Genomic DNA, 15,000 nt, shown 5'->3' with positions numbered 1-15,000 from the left:
TATCCTTGACCATCACAATCACATCACTGATCATCACACTCACATCACTGACCATCACACTCACATCACTGACCATCACACTCACCACTGACCATAACATACTCATCACTGACCATCACACTCAAATCACTGACCATGACGCTCATATCACTGACCATTCCACACTCATCCACACCCACACTCATCGGATCCTTGGCAGAAACATCATACAGAAATGAACCTGAGATATTAGAGGAGTGGTAGGAGTTCTACCTCCCAGATCACATGTACGTGTAGGTGATTGGTGTTTTTAAGGAGTTCACCTGTGACTCTCTCGATGATGAACTGGTGCTGATGGTGTATGAGGAGGGAAAAGTGTTTGCTAATGAAGGTAACAGGCTCCATCTCACTAATAACAACCTTAAGGAACCTTTGAACATGGCCTCCAGTTCCCAGGAACCAAAGAGTACTATCGAGGTCAAAGCTTTGAGGACATGGTGAGATGGACTTCAGTGTTTCTAAGTTTAATTCCAGCATCAAGAGCTTCCTGATTTTCAATCTCTCATATAAAACCTTTACATGATCAGAGATCATCGATCTTCACAAACCTTTTACACAATATCATCTAGTGATACAGAACACCATTTAGCATAATATTAGGAACAATAAGGAGAATTATGCATTATTCAATTATAAATAACACTTATTTATAATTAATATTATCTTTTTATTTTCTTGATATTTTGAGTCAGTGAGATCCCTTAATGTTTAAAATCAAACACTAAATACTTCTGATAAATCACACAGAAATATTTTTACTTTAGTATTTTAATACTTTATAGACTTACAGAGTGGAAGTGTAGTGTGTGTGTGTGTGTGTGTGTGTGTGTGTGTGTGTGTGTGGGTTTACAGTGTTTAATGAAGAACACAGTCATTAGTGTTGCACAAGTCAGCTCACTCTTAGTGTCGGTCTCAAGTGTTATGAATGACATCCAGCATAAAACATGGCTTTAAGGAGAGGAATGTGGAAGGGCAGATGGTGGTGGATTTTGCTAAAAAGATGGATTTTGCTAAATGGCAGTGGTGAACACGTATTTTAAGAAGAAGGAGGATCATACACCAGGAAGGAGGAAAAGAGGAGGATCAAGGAGGAGGTTCATGGATGTGGTGAGGGAAGACATGCAGGTAGTTGGTGTGAAATAGGGCAGATGTAGAGGACAGGGTGGTATGGAGACTGATGATCCGCTGTGGAGACTCCTAATGGGAGAAGCCGAAAAAAGAAGAAGAAGAAGAAAAAATAAATAGCAAATAACAATACCAAACAAATAAGTACAAAACTAGAACACTCTGATCAAATGTTTATTTCATGTTTTGTTGAGCACAAAATCCTCGTTATTCACATTGAAATACACTGTATGGACAAACAAAAAAGTATAGAGAAAGCGAAGAGATAAAAGTATTTACAAATAACTAAATAAATAACAAATAAATAACAAACAACTAACAATAAACAAATAACTAGAACACTGATCACTGTGAATTTACACTGAATGTTATATATGATAAATATATATATATATATATATATATATATATATATATATATATATATATATATATGCTATAGTATCATCATAAACTTGTTTGATGCTGTAGCGACTCCTGTTTACCTCAGATCTTTTTTCCATTCATCCTGTCATCAATCCATCAAAGTAATCTGTCATTGTTTGTACTAAATGTTTTAACTGGTGGCTGTTGGAAATTGTGGCCATTTTATTTGTAGCAATTAAGTATTTACTTCTGGCTTCAGTCCCAGCACAGTTACCAGAAGGTTTTTTATTTTGTGTGTGTTCAGGTGGAGAAAACAGCTGACTGCAGGTGAAACATGGTGGTGGTTTCACCTCGCTCAGGTTCTTCAATTTGTTCGCTCTACAGCTAACACCACTCGGAAGTTGTAATCGTTCTGGATCTCTAGAGTCATCTGGAAACACTGACATCACAACAAAGATGAAGACAGGAAACAGCAGTCATGATCTTGTTGGCGATGTGACTTTCACAGGACAGAGACACTCCATAATATCCACACCTGCCACTCTCACAGATGCACATGACGGTGGGAATCAGAGGATATTGACCACCTGATTTGTGACAATTATGGAATAGATCAGGAAATATCTGCTTATGCACCACTGCAGCTGCATCGGTTGAGCTGTACAATGTTGTGGTCTGAGGGAAAAGACATCAGTGAGATATCGAGGGAAATAAAAGTCATTTTATTATTCAAACTGATTCTGTTTCACTGACCAGTTCCAGGAAGTAGGAGAAAGGTGTTTTGAGAGGAACATTGGTTTTGTAGCATTTGAATGGCCCTGGGAAAGCTTCCATAATATGCCTTAGAATCTCGCTATCTTTAAAGATCTTCTCTGGGTCGTACAATTCTGGATGGATGTGACCTAAGAACAGGATGCTGTGGAGTATCTTGAGGAGAAATGAAACTATTGTAACTTTACAATAGAGTTAAATGCATCAACAGAAGCTCGACTTGATTGACGCTGGAATGTTCTCAGGTAGTCTAGTGTTCGGTAAGGAAGCTGAAGTGCTGCATTATGGGATCTGTAGTTTGTGTTATCAGAGCTACATATCGCCAGGCCATTCATAACAATAATAATAGATCTTTATAAAATCATCTTGCGGGCCGGATATCATTGTACGTCAGGTTGGATTTGTCCCGCGGGCCTGAGTTTGACAACAATGAATAATTGTCAACAATGATTTAACCAAGTAGGAAACAGCTATTTTAAGAAAAGGCCAGCAGGCGACTCATGTGGTCCTTGCGTCCGACCTGGTGCCTGCGGGCACCATGTTGGTGACCCCTGCTTTATGGTGTTAATTTTGACCAAAAAATAGCTGTGACAATAGTCATCTTTTTTTTTTAATAACCCAAAAGATATTCCCATGATCCTCCCATGCAAATATTATTGGTTCAAACATACTTTAACTGTGACGTTATTTGTCGTGTCACTGAAACTTGAATTGAGAATACATCTTATACACTATTTGTGGAGTAATCTTTTTTTGTCAGCTAGAGCAAATTGACAGAGCTTGGGAACATGTTATAGGAGGGTTATAATGTACTAACGTTAATTGATGAGACAGACTCCACTTTGGACAAATTCAGTCTCCACATTAGACAATCACAGATCGAGCAGCTGCTTAAAAAGCAAGAGCCCTGCAACCATGACCTAGACGTGATTTGAACATACAACCTTTAAATTTGGAGTCAGACATGCTACTGTTACGCCACGAGGTCCGAGTTGCTATGTGAACCCACCTCATGGCACAGAGTTGGCTTTGCATTTTTCTCACCACGGTTGTAATGACAAATTGAGCCTGATGGTCATGTTGCAGGCTCTGACATTTTCCGCTTTTGAAGTCCCTGATTGTTGGTGTAATTAAGATTCATACATAAGTAAATAATGGTTTAGTCACACTGTGGTAAGCATCCTTTATGGTGGTAATTTTGACCAACAAACGGCTGTGACTATAGTTGTCTTTGTTTAAACCCAAAAGACATTCCCATGATCCTCCAATGCAAATATCATTGGTTCAAACATACTTTAACTGTGACGTTATGTGACGTGTCACTGAAACTTGAATTGTGAATACATAGGGTTGTTTTTACTCTGGACAGGAAACACAGAAGATGATGCGGGTTAACAGAATAATTCACAAGTCACTGTTATATAAACAATAAAACATTTCATTTAAATTACCGGAAAATCTACAAAAATGTCAAATAATAAAATACAATAGATGCAAACACACAAAAGGTACAAATAATATTTCAAAATGATGTATATATATTAGTGAAAGAGGCACAGGATTTATTTGTATTTTTGTTATTTATTTTAAATCTGATTAAACATTTAGGGAGATTATTTGCTTTATGTGGTTTGATCTATAGGTGGTGGTAAGTGTAAATGCAAGACAGTTTAACTGTTTTTTGTTGTTATTTCAAGTTCATTTCATTTCATGGAAATTTAAACAAAAGGTTAAAAATTAAACGTAATGTACACGTGATGCCAGTGTTGTGCGCGGAAATAGGGAATTATGGGTCAGAGCGTAGCAAAGACATGGACACCTTAAAATGCTGATATGAACGGCTTGCACAAATAACTACCATTTATCTGCATGTGGTTCAAAGACGCACACGGTAACGGTTAATATTGTGTCTAATATTATAATGTTGTTCATGTGCTGTTATGTAGAATGTGTTAAGTATTTTATATATAAGTGTATTGTGTATTATAATGTCGTGATTGGGACTAATTATGAATGGATTGTGTTTGTGGATGTTTATTGTGATTGTGAGATGTGTATTTGAATGTTATATGTTTATATTTCTTATAGTTTTCACAGTGTTTGAAGAGAGAGCGAGTGAGAGAGTGTGTGAATAAACTTAAACAACATCAGTACGAGGGCATTATTAATTGAACCAGTGCAGGTTTCTGTGCATACATACGTGTGTGTGTGTGTGTGTGTGTGTGTGTGTGTGTGTGTGTGTGTTTTAGCCTGTGCATCTTCCGGGATCTGAAGTTCCAGGTGCCACCCAGTAAACTCCATGCAGTGGGTCCAGTAGAATGGGGAGTAATACAAACAGAGACACAGGGTTTATTTTTATGTTTGTTGTTGTTATTGTTTTAAAATCTGATAAAAAAATGTGAGAAATTATTTTGTGTCATTTCATCTTTAGGCGATGGTGAAGGTTTGGAGGTGGTTGAACCAAACACCTCATATAAAGAATCTAAAAAACAACAAGAAATACGTCACACATTTTAACAGCAGGAACAAGAAGCAGCAAGTGTTCAGAATGCAGCCACATCATTATTCACATATCAGCTCACTGTATTTTCATGTGAAACAAATATGTAACATCTGTAACTTACACAAAAGCAGCATTTCACACAAAAGAATCAAACGTACAAATTCACACATGATGAAATAATACACGATTACATGTTCATTAGCTGAATGAGATCTAACACACTCGTTCACACACTCGTTCACAGTGAGGTTCTGTAACAGCATGTGCTTTTGAGGAGATACTTACAGTACATGTGTCTGGACTCTAAAGTCTGTTCCCAATGATCCTGACAGGAACAACAATAACTACAAAGGAAGATAAGCCACATACTGTGTGATCTCTAACACGTTCATTCACACACTCATTTACACACTCGCTCACACACTCATTCACACACTCGCTCACACACTCATTCACAAACTCGCTCACACACTCGCTCACACACTCGTTCACAAACTCGCTCACACACTCGCTCACACACTCGCACACACACTTGCTCACACACTTATTCACAAACTCGCTCACACACTCATTCATAAACTCGCTCACACACTCGTTCACACACTCGTTCACAGTGGTTCTGTAACAGCATCCGCTTTGAAGAGAAACTTCGGTTTGGATTCTGCGGAGGTCCAATAATATTATTGTGCCTGATGGCATCAACATCAATTCTGTTTATTCTGGGAGCATCTCCCATTTCATTTGTCCTTCTGGGTATCCTGAGAGAGAGAGAGAGAGAGAGAGAGAGAGAGAGAGAGAGAGATGGTAAGGAACTTAGATTTGCTAGATAATACACATGTACTCAACACACACTTACAAAGCTTTCGCTCAGCAGCTCTCAGTGTCTCTCTGTTTTCAGTTTCATCAATATGTCTGGTAATTGTGTAATCTGAGAGGAACTTTAGCTATTTCTTTAACTGCGTCAGGGCCGAGCATCTTGTTGACAGCGGCTTTGCAGGCGGGGGGCATTAATGTCTCTGCTACAGTGTGGGGCTTTTTTTGATTAGGCTTGAGTTGAGCTACTAGGTAGGTCACTTTGAGATCTCTCTCAATCACCTTTGGGTTTTCGAGATATTGGTGTGTGTGTGTGTGTGTGTGTGTGTGTGTGTGTGTGTGTGTGTGTATGTTGGTAGAAGCATGGAAGCATTGGAGAAGGCAAAGGAGGAAAAAAGAAAGTCTAAGGAGAAGGTTTGCCCCTTCATGATTTCTTATTTTTTTGCATGTTTGTCACACTTTAATGTTTCAGATCATCAAACTAATTTAAATATTAGTAAACGATACACAAATTAACACAACATGCAGTTTTTTAATTTTTTAATTTTTCTTTTTTTTTTTATTATTGAGGGAAAACAAACCCCAAAACAACATGGCCCTGTGTGAAATACTTCAATTTCTCTCCCACACCCAGGTCTGATTACTGCCACACCTGTTAGCAATCAAGAAATCTCTTAAATAGTTCTCTAAACACATTCTTATGTTGTCTGTTTAGTGTCTATAGGATCTTTATGATGTGAGTATGTAAGGTACATGTAATGTCTTTGTCTTGGCTCACATATCTCTGGTTACTGCATCTTCTTACCCAATCAGGAACAGTTTTAGGTCAGGTTATTTCCAGTGTGTGTATATATACTTGTCTGTTATCTGCATTAAACTGGATAAGAACATGTGTGTCATTCTGTGTGCTGTGTGATTCTTCCCTGATCAGAAAAGACCCCATGGGCATCATAGTTCGTATGGAAAACCTCTCCAAGATTTAAGTGTTTGTACGGTATGATAAAAATATAACTATCTGAGTAAAGGAAAGGACGTTGTGAATAAATGTGTTGCGTTAAAGGTTTTACATTTGTAATAAAAATGAAGAAATGCGTGCTGCATTAATTGTGCATTAATAATATTAGTGCTGTTAAAATGAATTTGGGTTAACGTGTCATTAACACGCTCATTTTGAAGGTTTTTTCAGTATAAAGGACATTATATAAAGGTCAACCCAAACAGATCACAACAGTTATGCTTTTTCTTGAGCCATTTATACTTTTGCATTTTCTTTGTAGAATCTGTACAAAAACACACAATTTGAATTCATTTCAAAACCGCAGGAAAACTGTAATGCAGGGAAAATGCACAGGAATCTGTATGCGCCCTGTTATACTGCATGTATTATGCTGTATAATAATGATGGTTTCTACAGCTGTGGCGTCATATTGATGTTCTTAAGGGGATGATTGGGAGTGAAACACAAAACCCGAAACTGTAAAGAGACGATCAATAACACTGTGCAGATCTATTATGTATTTTATTTATTTATGTACAAAAATAAAGAAAAATCATAAAAATCTATTAAACATTTTTTAATGTAATAATTTTTCTTGACTTTAGGTGAGAACAGAGAAAGCTGATCTGCTTCAGGCACTTGGGGACGGCTGGAGGAACGGCTTTGTGAGGTCTTTCTTTCACGATTCTGAAGCGTTCAGAGCGACTTTGGGGCTGCTGGGTGCCAGATCATGAGTGGCATAAACCACTGCGAACTGCAGCTCCCACGGCAAATCTGCACACAAAATCCATCATAAAATTAGGACTTGCTGAAGCACTTTCCTGATAGAGAACTAAACATCAGAGAATAAAGATAAAGATTGATAAAGGACTTGTTTAATTGATCCTTTAGTGATACCTTTTTGTCCCCTGAACTCAGTTATGCTTTTCACCAGATCCTCCACTGATGCTGCCACGTTCTCCTTAAGGCCATTATGGCCAAGTCGCCCTGTTTGAGATAAAGAACATAAGTGAAAAACTGAGGAATCCAGAAATAATGTGAGATAATGCTTTAAAACAGGATTCACAGGAAACTTACCAAGTAGCCTGAAAATTGCTGCTACAGAGACGTTTCTGAACTTTGTTTCCTCTGTTTGTGTTTGTTTTAGCAAAGTGTTCAAGATGAGCCACACACTTTTTCTGATGAATAAAAAATTTGACATATTAAGTGTTTTTGTGCCAGTAATAGAATACCATCAATTGTAAGTTTATGCAACAAGAATAGAAAGTTTGCAGTTTGGGACACACACACTGTCTCATATGAGTCTCACATTTGCCGGTTTGCAATTTATCTAATGTTTAAAAATCTAGAAAGATGAGAATTAAACACGTTGAAGCAGTTTCACATTCAGTACCTTATAACATGGGAGAAGGTCCAAATTCAGCCCAGTTTTGCACAGAGAAGGTCCAGGCTGAATACGTAGTCCCAGGCAGCAGGACGGAGATCATCACCATACCAACTGCTCTTCTGGAAAGTCAGACTTTCAGCCTTCAGTGTGCTGGTGATGGCTCTGTAGGTGTCTCCAGGAGGCTCGTAGCAAAAAATACATCATTTATTTAAAAACCAGATCAATGAAACAATGTTTACAATAATATGATCATAACTGAAAGGTCACAAGCAATCACAAGTGCAGATGATTGAAATACTGAATTGTTTCAACATAAAATGAAAGATGTGTTTCCAAAAACCAAGTAATATTTTGTCTAAAAACCCGAAACAGACAAAAGTCAAAGCATCTGAACAAAACCTCTAACCACACTCCAGTCAAACAGTGTATAAAGTATTCTTATTTAACTGATTACCAAAGTATATAAAAATCCAAAACAGCATCAGAGTAAACCTTCAAGGTTCAAGCGTTGTATATAACATTTTGTATTATTTTGGCAAATCAACATTGAGAATACATTACACTGCATCTGAATAAACCTAAACTCTTGGTACAGTACAGTATGATATGTAACAGTGTATCAGGAAAAATAGTTAGCTTGTACCAGTACAGCCAGATAAAAAAAAAAAAAAAAAAAACTCAACTCAAAACTTCAGTATTCCTCAAGGTTGCAAAGTTTAAATGGAATAATACATTGTTATAAAGAAGAATATTTTTTAAATACTTAATTACTAAAGTATAATTGCAACAATCATTGTCCCATTTGCCATAGCTTCAGTGACATCTGTAAAATTGTCAACAACAGTTTTAATTTTAGTGACTGGACTCTAGCAGAGCAGGTACCGTCAAGATCCATGAAGATTTTCTGAATGAATTCAAAAGTATATTTCAGTTCTTTTGGGTATTCCATATTGAGTGCATACAAGAGACCGAACAAGTAAGCAAAGTTATCTGGCAGATCTGGAATATCCTGTAGAACAATGGCCTCTTCCAGGATTATTGCACGGTTTATCACAGTGGCCAGTGCAACAGGAGTGCCAACATCATCTTCAACCACAGTGAGGACTCCGATCTTTACCCCTCCGGTGCTGTGGTCTTCAGGGTCAGTGTCCTAGGAGTATAAGTGATAGGAGGGGGCATTAATTGACATGTAAATGTAATTACTAATTGTTATTAGTGCCCATGCAATGGTGGTGCTTGCAGCTTTATTATTTTTATAATGTGCAAACAAAATGAACAAATGTAATGCTAAGTGTGCTCCCAAATTAGAAATAAAGTTTGAAAAGGGGAACTTGCCAGACACATCTTGAGCAGACACAATCTGAGTATAGGCAGGGCCAGTTTGCCCCTTTGTGACCTCGTCCATGATGAAGCCTGTAATGCTTTACCAACACCTCTGTATCAGGATTTGAAAATGTACAATATTTGCATTGCATTACGTTCATATTTTTCTTTCATTAGTGAACTACTAATTTGCAAAAACATTTGTTTCAGCAATTTCACACTTTTTCAATGTAATTTCAAGCTAGCTAACTGTCTTGAGCTAAGTTGGTCTGGAAAGCCAACGACACAATCCAAAGTTATATTCCTTGTGTTGCAAATCCATATGACTAGCAAACGTCACATTCAACTCTCATTGCATTGCATTTTCCAATTAACAAAAGACTCGTTTGAATTCACTTTGTTTTAAATCCGAGCATTCAAAACTCTAAATGATGTTTAAAACTAACAACCACGCGGAATCAGTAACAAGCAGCTAAATTCAAATAAATAGTTATTTATATACATCAAAGCTTACACGTCAAAAATGATGACGTTAAATAAGATGATAATTAAAAAATGATTAATACATAAATTACGTATGATTCGGCAGAAATGCTGGACTGCTTTGAACCAGCACGCTTATTCACATCAACAATACACTGGTAAAAGAGATTAGGGAGTTAGCTTGGTAGCACATCACATATTAAATAAAAAATATAAGTTATCGATTATGAAAATGATTGACACTTACCGGTGACTCAGCAGAAACAAGTGGATTAATATGGCGCGATGCCGCCCTTTCAGGAACCCCCACAGTTGACGTTTCAAATTGCCATGCGCTCCACGTTCATATACGCACGCAGCAACAAGAAACACACGCTTTAACGCAAAACATTTACTTTTTAATGTAAGTTCAACAAAACAGTATTGTTTTAGTATTGTACAGTTTTCAACATTAAAGCAACATATTTGTTGAATAAACTAAGTATCATTTCTGAGCATTTCAAATAAAAATATTTTAGTTTAGTTTACTTTTTACATTTTATTTAGATAACTTTTAGTAAGTTGTTTTTTTTACAGTGTAGTTATCATTTCACTTGTGAGGTGATCTGTGGTCCTGTCCATTTGTGTCCAAATAACTTTGTCCCTGCTTTTTGTCAATCGAGCAAAATGTACTGGGCCGGGTTTCCCAAAGCCTCTTAGCTTAAGTCAGTGATTGACAATAACCACAGCCCTTGGACACTGGACACGTAAACACAGCTGAATAACTAAAAAGAACAAAAAACTGTTCATTGGCTACCAATAACCTGATGACCAGAATAAACCTAATTTGGGAAGTCAACTTTGTCTGAGAGCAAATTTATTAAAAGTGCTACTGTCATTTTGGTAACTTAAAACACATCAGAACTAAATATCATACAATCTCCTCTATTTCCTTGCAGGATTAAATGTGGAAAACCAAATAAACAAACTTGACTGTAATGATCTATCTTAGCCTGCTACTACACATTTGGGCAGCAAGTTATATTTTATATAAAGTCTGCTGTGATTTACTGCATCACAAAACTGCTTCCTTTCACTTCTACAGCTTCTAAACACAACTTCTACACCTGATTGAACAATTTTTGTTCTGTAAATTTAAGGATTGTTCCCATCTATAATAATGAACTGTTCTACTTACTGAGTGGAAAATCTCAATGGACCTTCTGATCTCCATACAATGACGTCAGCACCACTGATTAATTAATTTATTAATAAATTATATAAATAATATTAATTGATTATATATAAATAAATAAATGAAAAAGAAAAGTCCTATTAAATGAATAGATAAATTAATTAATAAAAGTTAAATTGGTAGATAGATAGATAGATAGATAGATAGATAGATAGATAGATAGATAGATAGATAGATAGATAGATAGATAGATAGATAGATAGATTGATAACTTTTTGTCAAACTTATTTAAACTTTTGCACACTTTGTGTAATTTTGATGAAATTTGAACTGAACATCTGTGATTTTTGTAATAATAAAATGCTACCATCTAGAGGTTAAATAAGACATTACAGTAGCATTGAAGTCCAGCAGCACATTTTATTTAATTAAAATAAATAATAAATTTATAAACAAAAATAAAAATATTTTTCGTTAATAAAATGTATTAAACCTTTTAAAATACACTTATAAATGTTTTAAAATAATTGTGGTGTTTGAATCTATATAAATCAACTTGTCGCCGGACGGTACTTTGTTTATTTTTGTTGTTTCCACACGGACGGTTTTTACTTGTCGGACCTGCGCTTTATGTAAGATTTTAGTGCTGATTTGAGACTTGGCGCATCAGTAAAAACAAATGTTTAGTGTTTATTTTTCTGTGGATTCATTTTTTTAAATATCCGATTAAAGAAAGGACATCATGAATAAACTTACATTTTACAAAACATAGAAAAAAAAAAATGGAAAATGTTTGTTTTGATTTGACAACGAACAAATATATCAAATAAAACAATGGTATTTAAATTGGTGTGTGTGTGTGTGTGTGTGTGTGTGTGTGTGTGTGTGTGTGTGTGAAATAAAAACACACGTTTTTATTTCGTTTTTTATATTTATTTATATTTTTAATAAAAATGGATGACCTCAGTAAATCATAAATAATTAATCAAATACCATCTAAAAATATTTGGCATGGTTTTATTAGCATCTATTTTTATACGTTAAATATTGAACATAAATAAATAATATCCATAATAATAAATATATATTTATTTAATATAAAAGTAAAATTGTAATTACCCACATTATATTTTTTATTGTATTATTTTAATACTAAAAATAATAAATTATATAAATATATAATTGAAAAATAATATAATAATGTATAAGCAATGTGATAAAATTAATAAATAATAATTAAAATATAAATGTTTGACTTATATAAAAAATAAATTCTGTAACCAATTCCTGCATTTACATTAATATATATATATATATATATATATATATATATATATATATATATATATATATATATATATATATATATGAAGGTTTTAATTTCACCCTTTTTGTTATCTATCTATCAAAAACTTTTTTTGTGTTAGTAAAATGCTACCATCTTGTGGTGATATAAGACATTGCAACTTGTCGAGCGGTACTTTTGGCATTTTGCTCTGTTTCCACACGGACGGTTTTTACTTGTCGGACCTGCGCTTCATGGCAAATTTTAGTTTTGATTTGAGACTTGGCGCCTCAGTAAAAACAAATATTTAGTTTTTATTTTGCTGTGGATTTGATTGTTAAATATCCGACTAAATAAAGGACGTCGTGAATAAATTTTGTTGCATTTAAAGTTTTAATTTCGCCCTTTTTATATCTATGTTTAATAAAAATTGGTCGAGTTCACAGTGAATCATAAATAATTAAGCAAATAATAAAAAAAACAATTAATGAAATCATTGTTTTTATTATATATTCTATATTCTATTTAAGAGCTATCCTATTTATACTTATTGACAAAAATATATACTAGATAAACTACTACATACATTTTGTTCCTTTTTAAATATCTGTACAAGATTGAATTTCATAAAATGTGTTAAAAATATTCCTTTGTCTTTTTGTTCTATTAATTGTTTTGTTTAGTTTTTTAGGTGAAAGTAATTAAAAGTATGTGATGTTTTGGTTCATCCTGAATATGAATCCTGAAATTTGGTTAATCCTGAAAATATTTAACAATATCTATTATTAAGGCTATTTATATACATCAAATAATAAACATAAATAAATAAAATACTATATATATATATATATATATATATATATATATATATATATATATATATATATATATATATATATATATATTAATTTTAATATAAAAGTAAAAGTGTAATTACTTAAATTATATTTTAATAATAAAAAATACTATAATAATTTAATGAAATAATTGAATAATTGAAAAATATATAAAATTTAATGAAATAAAGAAGTTTCTAATTAATCGAATGTATTTATTAAATGTAATCATCAATCAATGTATCAGTAACTACTTCTATATCAGAGAACAACCAATTCAACACATACAGTAACTATAAATTATAGGCATCAATATTATAAACATTATTCATGATTTACTGAGAAGTCATTCATATTTATTAAGAATATATTAATATATAAAAACGAAAGGATAAACCAAAGAATCACACACTTTTAATTACTTTCAATTAAAAACAAAATAAAACAAATAAATAAAACAAACATGAATATTTATTAAATTATCTTTTACTGTTTTATTTAATTTAATATTTGTTTGTTTGTTTAACAAATCATAATAGAAATAAAAAAATCATAATAATGACAATATAGCAAAAATACCCTCCCTGGAGACAAGTTGATTTATATAGATTCAAACACCACAGTTACTTTTAGACATTTGTAAGTGTGTTTCAAAAGTTTAAATACATCAAATTGATAAAAGATATACTTATTTTTCTTCATAAACATATAATTTATTAAATTATCTTTTACTGTTTTATTTAATTTAATATTTGTTTGTTTGTTTAACAAATCATAATAGAAATAAAAAAATCATAATAATGACAATATAGCAAAAATACCCTCCCTGGAGACAAGTTGATTTATATAGATTCAAACACCACAGTTACTTTTAGACATTTGTAAGTGTGTTTCAAAAGTTTAAATACATCAAATTGATAAAAGATATACTTATTTTTCTTCATAAACATATAATTTATTAAATTAAATAAAATGTGCTGCTGCAAATTAATCGCTGAATTTCAGATTCTTATTTCATCTCAAATGTCTATAAAAATCTATCTAATATATTTATCTATTTTCTTTCCAGCCATCTATCTAAAAGAAAATGAGGGAAAGTGTTTAGGTAAGGAGAAAGGGTTCACAGTAAATTTTGCAGTGTTAAAATAACTCTTAAAGGGTTAGATGTAACACTGGACCCGAGTGTATTTGGTTCCACTCAGAATTGGTGATAAAATGACTCTTGACAGTGTTGAATGTTCAGAGTAAAATGAAGTCTGTGTGGAGTAAAATGTAACACTGGACCCGAGTGTATTTGGTTCCACTCAGAATTGGTGATAAAATGACTCTTGACAGTGTTGAATGTTCAGAGTAAAATGAAGTCTGTGTGGAGTAAAATGTAACACTGGACCCGAGTGTATTTGGTTCCACTCAGAATTGGTGATAAAATGACTCTTGACAGTGTTGAATGTTCAGAGTAAAATGAAGTCTGTGTGGAGTAAAAATGTAACACTGCTCAATTAACTCTTAATAGTGTCACCACAATTTAACACTGAGGGGAAATTAACACCAATTATTGTTAATATTTTACTTTTGTAGAGTTTATTTACATTTTTATTAGTGAAAAAAATCCCACTCAGTGAGTAGAATTTTAAAACCTATTTGGGGATCAAATAACTTCAGTAAGTGTCAATATTTCACTCTGTGGTTTGACTAATTTTCTCTGCTACAATGCAAAATCAACTTTGAGGTTTTTTTTATTTTTTACATTGAATATATGGAATAGAACAGAACAGAAAACAACTTCAACATAGCATTTAAAACATTTATTAAAACAATGTCAGGTTTAAAAACATGCAGAAAAAAACAACACATCTGCATAAAATGGCACTAGTGCACTATATACAGTACAGAATCTG

The 15,000-nt window shown here is 33.5% G+C and overlaps 1 long non-coding RNA gene across 1 annotated transcript; it reads right to left on the bottom strand.

Moving 5' to 3' along the window:
- Positions 1 to 7,185: 7,185 nt before the first annotated feature.
- On the bottom strand, positions 7,186 to 7,743 carry LOC124376923. Its single transcript, XR_006924008.1, has 3 exons — positions 7,692 to 7,743; positions 7,512 to 7,601; positions 7,186 to 7,388 (listed from the first exon to the last, which is right to left on the bottom strand). It is a non-coding gene; the product is annotated as an uncharacterized LOC124376923 (long non-coding RNA).
- Positions 7,744 to 15,000: the final 7,257 nt, after the last annotated feature.

The sequence above is a fragment of the Silurus meridionalis genome, chromosome 23 (assembly GCF_014805685.1).
Source record: "Silurus meridionalis isolate SWU-2019-XX chromosome 23, ASM1480568v1, whole genome shotgun sequence".
Taxonomy (NCBI): Eukaryota; Metazoa; Chordata; class Actinopteri; order Siluriformes; family Siluridae; genus Silurus; species Silurus meridionalis.
Note: the sequence above shows the minus strand (reverse complement) of the source record. Positions and strands in the feature narration are given on the sequence as shown.